General features: G+C 43.1%; 1 pseudogene; it reads left to right on the forward strand.

Annotated features, from left to right (window-relative positions):
• The first annotated feature begins 2,175 nt into the window (after positions 1-2,175).
• On the forward strand, positions 2,176-8,270 carry LOC124023254 (annotated as a pseudogene).
• Positions 8,271-8,723: the final 453 nt, after the last annotated feature.

Below are 8,723 nucleotides of genomic sequence, written 5' to 3' on the forward strand. Positions count from 1 at the left end.
CTGGTTAACATGAGACCCCCTGTCTATTCCCTTAAGGCTCTGGTTAACATGAGACCCCCTGTCTATTCCATTGGGGCTCTGGTTAACATGAGACCCCTGTCTATTCCCTTACGGCTCTGGTTAACATGAGACCCCCTGTCTATTCCCTTAGGGCTCTGGTTAACATGAGACCCCTGTCTATTCCCTTAGGGCTCTGGTTAACATGAGACCCCTGTCTATTCCCTTAGGGCTCTGGTTAACATGAGACCCCCTGTCTATTCCCTTAGGGCTCTAGTTAACATGAGACCCCCTGTCTATCCCCTTAGGGCTCTGGTTAACATGAGACCCCCTGTCTATTCCCTTAGGGCTCTGGTTAACATGAGACCCCCTGTCTATTCCCTTAAGGCGCTGGTTAACATGAGACCCCCTTTCTATTCCCTTAGGGCTCTGGTTAACATGAGACCCCTGTCTGTTCCCTTAGGGCTCTGGTTAACATGAGACCCCTGTCTATTCCCTTGGGGCTCTGGTTAACATGAGACCCCCTGTCTATTCCCTTAGGGCTCTGGTTAACATGAGACCCCCTGTCTATTCCATTAGGGCTCTGGTTAACATGAGACCCCTGTCTATTCCCTTAAGGCTCTGGTTAACATGAGACCCCCTGTCTATTCCATTAGGGCTCTGGTTAACATGAGACCCCCTGTCTATTCCATTAGGGCTCTGGTTAACATGAGACCCCCTGTCTATTCCATTAGGGCTCTGGATAACATGAGACCCCCTGTCTATTCCCTTAGGGCTCGGGTTAACATGAGACCCCCTGTCTATTCCCTTAGGGCTCTGGTTAACATGAGACCCCCTGTCTATTCCCTTAAGGCGCTGGTTAACATGAGACCCCCTTTCTATTCCCTTAGGGCTCTGGTTAACATGAGACCCCTGTCTGTTCCCTTAGGGCTCTGGTTAACATGAGACCCCTGTCTATTCCCTTGGGGCTCTGGTTAACATGAGACCCCCTGTCTATTCCCTTAGGGCTCTGGTTAACATGAGACCCCTGTCTATTCCATTAGGGCTCTGGTTAACATGAGACCCCTGTCTATTCCCTTAAGGCTCTGGTTAACATGAGACCCCTGTCTGTTCCCTTAGGGCTCTGGTTAACATGAGACCCCTGTCTATTCCCTTAGGGCTCTGGTTAACATGAGACCCCTGTCTATTCCCTTAGGGCTCTAGTTAACATGAGACCCCTGTCTATCCCCTTAGGGCTCTGGTTAACATGAGACCCCTGTCTATTCCATTAGGCTCTGGTTAACATGAGACCCCTGTCTATTCCCTTAAGGCTCTGGTTAACATGAGACCCCCTGTCTATTCCATTGGGGCTCTGGTTAACATGAGACCCCTGTCTATTCCCTTAAGGCTCTGGTTAACATGAGACCCCTGTCTATTCCTTAAGGCTCTGGTTAACATGAGACCCCCTGTCTATTCCATTGGGGCTCTGGTTAACATGAGACCCCTGTCTATTCCCTTAGGGCTCTGGTTAACATGAGACCCCTTTCTATTCCCTTAGGCTCTGGTTAACATGAGACCCCTGTCTGTTCCCTTAGGGCTCTGGTTAACATGAGACCCCTGTCTATTCCCTTGGGGCTCTGGTCATGAGACCCCCTGTCTATTCCCTTAGGGCTCTGGTTAACAAGACCCCTGTCATTCCATTGGGGCTCTGACGTTAACATGAGACCCCTGTCTATTCCCAAGGCTCTGGTTAACATGAGACCCCCTGTCTATTCCATTAGGGCCCTGGTTAACATGAGACCCCTGTCTATTCCATTAGGGCTCTGGTTAACATGAGATCCCCTGTCTCATGTTGTGACTAACTCAGCCACTAGACAACACAGAGCTGAGGGAGGCCAGAGAGGCCTTCAACCACCTGAGAGAGAGAGAGAGAGAGAGGAGAGGAGATGAGGAGGAGAGAGAGAGGAGGGAGAGAGAGAGAGAGAGAGAGAGAGAGAGAGAGAGTCTATCTGTATTGGATAAACAGAAATACCTATGTTAGGACGCCTGTTTATGGCCTGGGACAACTCAGAGACACACTCCCTTTGTCTCTCTGTTCTCCCTCTCTTTCCAGGTTATAAAAACAGCCTTCACCCAGTGGAGTTGACGCAGTCAGACTGGCGTGTAGCCATCCCAGAGATGAGTGTGTCAACGTGTCAGATGAAGGAACGTTACAACCAGCAGGGATTCCTCTGTGCCGTACCGGTCCTAGACAACACAGAGCTGAGGGAGGCCAGACAGGCCTTCAACCACCTGGAGAGAGAGTTTGGTGAGTGGAGGGGGATGAGGAGGAGGAGGAGGGGGGGGGTGGGGTTAGGGAATGTTAACTTCATCTGTCTATCTGTATTGAATTACATCTAACTCTGTCTATCTGTATTGAATTACATCTAACTCTGTCTATCTGTATTGAATTACATCTAACTCTGTCTATCTGTATTGAATTACATCTAACTCTGTCTATCTGTATTGAATTACATCTAACTCTGTCTCTCTGTATTGAATTACATCTAACTCTGTCTATCTGTATTGAATTACATCTAACTCTGTCTATCTGTATTGAATTACATCTAACTCTGTCTATCTGTATTGAATTACATCTAACTCTGTCTATCTGTATTGAATTACATCTAACTCTGTCTATCTGTATTGAATTACATCTAACTCTGTCTATCTGTATTGAATTACATCTAACTATGTCTCTCTGTATTGAATTACATCTAACTCGGTCTACCTGTATTGAATTACATCTAACTCTGTCTATCTGTATTGAATTACATCTAACTCTGTCTACCTGTATTGTACAGATCTATCTCTGTCTATCTGTATTGAATTACATCTAACTCTGTCTATCTGTATTGAATTACATCTAACTCTGTCTATCTGTATTGAATTACATCTAACTCTGTCTATCTGTATGGAATTACATCTAACTCTGTCTATCTGTATTGAATTACATCTAACTCTGTCTCTCTGTATTGAATTACATCTAACTCGGTCTACCTGTATTGAATTACATCTAACTCTGTCTATCTGTATTGAATTACATCTAACTCTGTCTATCTGTATTGAATTACATCTAACTCTGTCTATCTGTATTGAATTATATCTACCTCTGTCTATCTGTATTGAATTACATCTAACTCTGTCTATCTGTATTGAATTACATCTAACTCTGTCTACCAGTATTGAATTATATCTACCTCTGTCTGAATGATATCTATCTGTATTGAATGATATCTATCTGTATTGAATGGTATCTACCTGTATTGAATTATATCTAACTCTGTTTACCTGTATTGAATGATATCTACCTGTATTGAACGATATCTACCTGTATTGAATGATATTCATATGTATCTACCTGTATTGAATGATATCTACCTGTTTTGAATGATATCTACCGGTATCTACCTGTAATGAAAGATATCTACCTGTTTTAAATTATATCTACCTGTATTGAATGGTAATTACCTGTATTGAATCATATCTATCTGTATTGAATGATATCTATATGTATATACCTGTATTGAATGATATCTACCTGTGTCTATCTGTTATGAATGATATCTACCTGTATTGAATGATATCTACCTGTATTGAATGATATCTACCTGTATTGAATGATATCTACCGGTATCTACCTGTATTGAATGAAATCTACCTGTATTGAATGGTATCTACCTGTTTTGAATTATATCTACCTGTTTTGAATTATATCTACCTGTATTGAATGGTATCTACCTGTATTGAATAGTATCTACCTGTATTGAATTATATCTATCTGTATTGAATGATATCTATATGTATCTACCTGTAATTGAATGATATCTACCTGTGTCTATCTGTAATGAATGATATCTACCTGTATTGAATGATATCTACCTATATTGAATGATACCTACCTGTATTGAATGATACCTACCTGTATTGAATGATATCTACCTGTATTGAATGATATCTACCTGTATTGAATGGTATCTATATGTATCTACCTGTATTGAATGATATCTACCTGTGTCTATCTGTAATGAATGATATCTACCTGTATTGAATGATATCTACCTGTATTGAATTATATCTACCTGTATTGAATGATATCTACCTGTATTGAATGATACCTATCTGTATTGAATGATATCTACCTGTATTGAATGATACCTACCTGTATTGAATGGTATCTACCTGTATTGAATGATACCTACCTGTATTGAATGATATTTACCTGTATTGAATGATACCTATCTGTATTGAATGATATCTACCTGTATTGAATGATACCTATCTGTATTGAATGATATCTACCTTTGTCTACCTGTATTGAAGGAAACCTACCTGTATTGAATTCAATCTATCTGTTTCTCCCTGTATTGAATTATATCTACCTGTATTGACTGATATCTACCTGTGTTTACCTGACTTCAGGTGAGGAGTATACCCAGTACAGTCTCCACAATGTGCACCTGCAGTACCCCTGGGTGATGGGCCTGGCCAAACACCCCCACATCCTACAGGTGGTACAGTCCATCCTGGGCTCTGATGTCATCCTGCTAGACTCACGCTTCATCTGCAAGTACCCAACAACCCCCACACCCCACCCCACAGCCACACAGTACCACAATATTACTACAATATTACTACTACTACACCAGTCCTACTACTACAGTACAACTACTACAACTACAATACTACAGCTACTACTACTACAACTACAATACTACAGCTACTACTACTACAACTACAATACTACAGCTACTACTACCACAATATTACTACAATATTACTACTACTACACCAGTCATACTACTACAGTACAACTACTACTACTACAATACTACAGCTACTACTACCACAACACTACTACAATACTACTTTCACCTTTATTTAACCAGGTAGGCTAGTTGAGAACAAGTTCTCATTTGCAACTGTGATGACTACACCAGTCCTACCAGTCCTACTACTACAGTACAACTACTACAACTACAATACTACAGCTACTACTACCACAATACTACTACAATAGTACTACTACTACACCAGTCCTACCAGTCCTACTACTACAGTACAACTACTACAACTACAATACTACAGCTACTACTACCACAATACTACTACAATATTACTACTACTACACCAGTCCTACCAGTCCTACTACTACAGTACAACTACTACAACTACAATACTACAGCTACTACTACCACAATACTACTACAATATTACTACTACTACACCAGTCCTACCAGTCGTACTACTACAGTACAACTACTACAACTACAATACTACAGCTACTACTACCACAATACTACTACAATATTACTACTACTACACCAGTCCCACTACTACAGTACAACTACTACAACTACAATACTACAGCTACTACTACCACAATACTACTACAATATTACTACTACTACACCAGTCCCACTACTACAGTACAACTACTACAACTACAATACTACAGCTACTACTACCACAATACTACTACAATATTACTACTACTACACCAGTCCTACTACTACAGTACGTTTTGAGTAATAACAAGTATTTACTCAGCAGCTGTCTGATTCCTCCAGGTACTGGGGAATAGCTGGGGGTCCAGTCCTGTCGGTGTGGCTGGCTCTAGACGACTCACTGGCAGAAAACGGAGCCCTGAAGGTCATCCCAGGTACTGCAGCTCCCCTGACCACCTAAAACTCACCCAATCATTTTGTTTCCAGAAACGGCCAGTTCAGTTCTAATTGGTGCCACAACTAGATAAATAAATACGTCAATGTCTCCTCAAAATATGTATCTGCATTTAGCCAGGTACAGTTAATGGTCTGAAAGCCTCTTTCTGTCATTCTAGCATGAAATGACTGCAGTAAATGACTGTGATAAGATGTCCTTTCATAGACAAACAGAAGACTAGAGTCTGTGTGGTTAGTAAAAGTGTTCACTCTCCTCTCCTCTCCTCTCCTCTCCTCTCCTCTCCTCTCCTCTCCTCTCCTCTCCTCTCCTCTCCTCTCCTCTCCTCTCCTCTCCTCTCCTCTCCTCTCCTGTCCTCTCCTCTCCCCCTCCCCTCTTCCCCCTCCTCCTCCAGGAAGCCACTGCTCTGGCATGCTGCCCCACCAACTCGCCTCCCGCCCCGGAAACATGCTGTCAGTCAACCAGGAGATCCCTGAGGAGCTGGTGCAAACGGATAGCGCTCTACTCTGCCCCTGCTGGCTGGGCAGATGTCTGTAAGTCACACTGCCCCCCTACGGGGATTCTTGTCTTTTTAAGAACAACAAATGTCAGCAAACAGACATTCTGTATTACAGGGAGCTTCCCATCCCAATTCCTACTGGACATTCTGTATTACAGTGAGCTTCCCATCCCAATTCCTACTGGACATTCTGTATTACAGTGAGCTTCCCATCCCAATTCCTACTGGACATTCTGTATTACAGTGAGCTTCCCATCCCAATTCCTACTGGACATGCTGTATTACAGTGAGCTTCCCATCCCAATTCCTACTGGACATTCTGTATTACAGGGAGCTTTCCATCCCAATTCCTACTGGACATTCTGTATTACAGGGAGCTTCCCATCCCAGGTCCTACTAGACATTCTGTATTACAGTGAGCTTCCCATCCCAGGTCCTACTGGGCATTCTGTATTACAGTGAGCTTCCCATCCCAATTCCTACTGGACATTCTGTATTACAGGGAGCTTCCCATCCCAGGTCCTACTAGACATTCTGTATTACAGGGAGCTTCCCATCCCAGGTCCTACTGGACATTCTGTATTACAGTGAGCTTCCCATCCCAGGTCCTACTGGGCATTCTGTATTACAGTGAGCTTCCCATCCCAAGTCCCACTGGACATTCTGTATTACAGGGAGCTTCCCATCCCAAGTCCTACTGTCATGTTTTGTCATTGATTGTCATGTCTTGTCCCTGTGCTTCCCCTTCTATTCGTTTCCCCTGCTGGTCTTATTAGGTTCTTTCCCTCTTTCTATCCCTCTCTCTCCCCCTCCCTCTCTCGCTCTCTCTCTCTATCGTTCCGTTCCTGCTCCCAGCTGTTCCTCATTCTCCTAACTACCTCATTTACTCTTTCACACCTGTCCCCTATTTTGCCCTCTGATTAGAGTCCCTATTTCTCCCTCTGTTTCCGCTTCTGTCCTTGTCGGATCATTGTTTGATGTTTGCTGTTCTGTGTCCTTGTTCCGTCCTGTCGTGTTTTTGCCTTCTTCAGATGCTGCGTGTGAGCAGGTATCTATATCAGCTACGGCCTGCGCCTTCCCGAAGCGACCTGCAGTCTGTGGTCGCGTCTCCAGTCGTTCCTCTCTACAGACGAGAGGATTTCAGTTTTCCTGTTTTGACTTTACCTGAGATAATATCCAGGATTATCGTTTTTTGTTAAAGACTGGAATAAAGACTCTGTTTCTGTTAAGTCACTTTTGGGTCCTCATTCACCAGCATAACACCTACTGTATATTCTGTATTACAGGGAGCTTCCCATCCCAGGTCCTACTAGACATTCTGTATTACAGGGAGCTTCCCATCCCAGGTCCTACTGGGCATTCTGTATTACAGTGAGCTTCCCATCCCAAGTCCTACTGGACATTCTGTATTACAGGGAAATACACTCTATTCTCTTTTCTTCTACAACCATATTGTGTTTCTCACCAATTGTCCTGTACAAACAATAAGAATCAAGGTGCCATTTTGGATTGTGATTTAATGTTGATGGTTATCAGATCCATGATGGGTTCCTGGTCCACGCCAGTGACCCCAACACATCCCAGAAGAGACGCTGTGGCTTCGTGATCCGATACGTCCCTACCTGTGCCTACCCTATACAGGTGAGAACTACTGTAGATATGTCGCTACCTGTGCCTACCCTTTACAGGTGAGAACTACTGTAGATATGTCTCTACCTGTATCTACCCTTTACAGGTGAGAACTACTGTAGATATGTCTCTACCTGTATCTACCCTTTACAGGTGAGGACTACTGTAGATATGTCTCTACCTGTATCTACCCTTTACAGGTGAGAACTCCTGTAGATATGTCTCTACCTGTGTCTACCCTTTACAGGTGAGGACTACTGTAGATATGTCTCTACCTGTATCTACCCTATACAGGTGAGAACTACTGTAGATATGTCTCTACCTGTGTCTACCCTATGTTTCTCTCTCTCTCTCTCTGCAGGACCCAGACCGTCCCAGGCGTTTCCATGCTACAGTGATGGCCAGTGGATCAGACCAGTTCAGTCACTTCTCCACCTTGCTGTGATGAGCCTTACAGAACAACTACAACCATATCCATAGAGATCCCATTACCGTATTACTGTCTGATACTTAGAGGAACCTAATGATACTGTATTCACCTTGATGACTTACTGCTGTGTTCACCTTGATGACTTACTGCTGTGTTCACCTTGATGACTTACTGCTGTGTTCACCTTGATGACTTACTGCTGTGTTCACCTTGATGACTTACTGCTGTGTTCACCTTGATGACTTACTGCTGTGTTCACCTTGATGACTTACTGCTGTGTTCACCTTGATGACTTACTGCTGTGTTCACCTTGATGACTTACTGCTGTATTCACCTTGATGACTTACTGCTGTGTTCACCTTGATGACTTACTGCTGTGTTCACCTTGATGACTTACTGCTGTGTTCACCTTGATGATATCGGATGAACGGTTTAAAAATCACTTTTTGTATATAGCCCCCCATATTA

Source organism: Oncorhynchus gorbuscha, unplaced genomic scaffold (assembly GCF_021184085.1).
Source record: "Oncorhynchus gorbuscha isolate QuinsamMale2020 ecotype Even-year unplaced genomic scaffold, OgorEven_v1.0 Un_scaffold_1567, whole genome shotgun sequence".
NCBI classification, from domain to species: domain Eukaryota; kingdom Metazoa; phylum Chordata; class Actinopteri; order Salmoniformes; family Salmonidae; genus Oncorhynchus; species Oncorhynchus gorbuscha.